At 34.2% G+C, this 2879-nt stretch overlaps 1 non-coding gene across 1 annotated transcript; it reads left to right on the top strand.

Annotated features, from left to right (window-relative positions):
• Positions 1-891: 891 nt before the first annotated feature.
• On the top strand, positions 892-1001 carry LOC126002164 (U6 spliceosomal RNA). Its single transcript, XR_007492937.1, has one exon. It is a non-coding gene; the product is annotated as a U6 spliceosomal RNA (small nuclear RNA).
• Positions 1002-2879: the final 1878 nt, after the last annotated feature.

The following is a 2879-nucleotide window of genomic DNA, read 5'->3' as shown; positions in this document are numbered from 1 at the left end:
GACCTGTCATCAAAGGAACTATTAGAAAATGTCAATAAGAAATAAAGTTATTACATAAGTTATATTTATGCATGTGCTTCCTTATTATGTATATGTTAATATTAATATGCATTACCTCATATAATGCATATATAGGAGAACTGCACAAGAGCTTTATGATGTTTTTGATTTCAGGGCACATAAGCAGTACTTAGCATTTACTCCAGTTTTGGGTGCAGAGTTTATTCTTGACTATCCTCTGAGTGCCATATGTACTGCCATATCTAGAGCCAGAATCATTTTGAGCAAGGCAAAAATTTTAACTGCTGCTGTAACCTGTGTTTATTTTTTTATATTACTAATCTCATATATTATGGCTCTACTCTCATGACCCAATCATGTTCAAAACACCCTTCCTTCTACATTAATTATTAGATTTCAACACATGAAATTAGAAGGGGAATAAAAATATATAGAGAGCAAAACAATTGATTACAGGTTATTTAAAATGTGTGTTTGAATCTTACAAATTTTACAGTGGACAATTAATAATGTTTATTAATATAAACTTGATTAAAATCAGTAGATTCCACTCTAGACAAAAACTGGGTGCTTAAAGGAGGTAAAGTAATATTCATAATACATTTCACTAACAGTGTTGCAAAAACCGTGCCTAAAAGGAAGAGATAATGAGAGAGAGAGAGAGAGACAGACAGACAGACAGACAGAGAAATGTTTGACATTGAGCAAGATGGGGCAAGTGGGAAGAAAACTGGTGACAGTGGTAATGGAAGTGGAAGTGTACAATGGTTAAAGTATAGATGTTGGAACATTTTATTACTGACGCTCAACAAGAAACAACTTTGCAATTGGGTATATCACATTTATTCCATAAAAAAGTAGAAAAAGTTCGTGCTCACTTCAGCAGCACATATACTAAAAATATTGGAATGATACAGAGAAGATTAGCATGGCCCCTGTGCAAGGATGACATGAAAATTTGTGAAGCGTTCCATATTTAAAAAAAATAAGAAAAAAGTAGAAAAAGTTCAATAATTCTATATAGTTAGCATGAGCAACATATGCTTAGAAGCTGATTTTTATCAGATATTTTACATTAATATCCTAAACTAACAAATAAAGAGTAATAAACTAAAGATGTACATAGTAAATAAAAGTTTAGGAATATATAAATATGTAATATCACATTATAGGTTGAATACACATTTTCTTTGTTTTAAATATTTTTATTTAAACACCTTGATTACAAATATGATTGTAGTTGGGATTTAGTCATGTAAAGAACACCCCTTCACCAGTGCAACATTCCCATCACCAATGTCCCAAATCTCCCTCCACCCTCCCCCTGCCTATACTCTAAAAAGGCTTTCTAGATACCTCATCCATTCACATTGTTATGATAGTTCAAAATGTAGTTATTTCACTAACTACATTCACAACTCTTTGTGGTGAACTTCATATCGTGAGCTGGAAATTCCAGCCTCTCTCTTTTGTCTCTGAGAATTATTGCAAAAAAATGTCTTTTATTTTTCATAAAACCAATAGACAAGGGAGACTATTCTGCATCCATCTCTCTCCCTCTGACTTATTTCACTCAGCATAATAAATTCCATATACATCCTTGTATAGGAAAATTTCATGACTTCATCTCTTCTGATGGCTGCATAATATTCCATTATGTATTTGGACCACAGTTTCTTTAGCCATTTATCTGTTGTTGAAGGGCATCTTGGTTGTTTCCAGAGTCTGGATATTGTAAATAGTGCTGCAATGAATATAGGTGTGAGCAAGGAATTTTTGTATTGTATTTTTTATGTTCCTAGGATATATCCCTAGGACTGGTATAGCTGGATCATATGGGAGCTCAATTTCCAGTTTCTGGTGGAATCGCTTTCCATAAAGGTTGGACTAGACGGCATTCCCACAAGCAGGGAGTAAGAGTTCCTCTCTCTCCACATACCCACCAGCAATGCTTGTATTCATTCTTTCTGATGTGCACTATTCACTCTGGTGTGAAATAGTACCTCATAGTTGTTTTTATTTGCATATCCCTGAGATTAGTGATGTGGATCATTTTTTCATGTGCCTTTTGGCCATTTGTATTTCTTCCTTATCAAAGTGATTATTTCTTCTCCCAGTTTTTTGATAGGGTTTGATTTTTTTTTGTAAAGTTCTGTCAGTGACTTGTATATTTTGGATATTAGCCCCTTATCTGATGGGGATTGGGTGAATAGTTTCTCCCACTTAGTAGGTGGCTCTTGTATCCTGGGCACTATTTTCTTTGAGGTGCAGAAACTTTTCAATTTAATATATTCCCATCTGTTTATCTCTGCTTCCACTTGTTTGGAGAGTGCTGTTTCTTCCTTAAGGATGACTTTAGTCTCAAGGTCATGAAGTGTTTTGCCTACCTGTTGTTCTATATACCTTATGGTTTCAGGTCTGATAACAAGGTCTTTAATCATTTGGATTTGAACATTGTACCTAGTGTTATATGGGGTCTGAGTTCACTTTTTTGCAAGATGTTGTGCCAACACCACTTTTTGAAGAGGCTTTCCTTGTTCCATTTAGAATTTTTTTGCTCTTTTATAAAAAAAAAACTAAATGATTGTATGTCTGGGAAACATTCCCTGAGTACTCAAGCCTATTTCACTGATCTGATGGATGGTATTTATTCCACTATCACGCTGTTTTGGTAACTATTGCTTTGTAACACAGTTTAAAATTCAGTAATTAATATCTACCATATTCCTTTTCCCAAGGGTAGCTTTACATATTCGGGGATGTTTATTGTTCCAAATGAATTTCAGAAGTGTTTGATCCACTGCTTTGAATAATGTCATGGGAATCTTTAGAGGGAATGCTTTTAACCTGTACAGTGC

This window comes from Suncus etruscus, chromosome 2 (genome assembly GCF_024139225.1).
Source record: "Suncus etruscus isolate mSunEtr1 chromosome 2, mSunEtr1.pri.cur, whole genome shotgun sequence".
NCBI classification, from domain to species: domain Eukaryota; kingdom Metazoa; phylum Chordata; class Mammalia; order Eulipotyphla; family Soricidae; genus Suncus; species Suncus etruscus.
The sequence above is the reverse complement of the archived record's forward strand: the minus strand, read 5'-3'. Positions and strand labels throughout refer to the sequence as shown.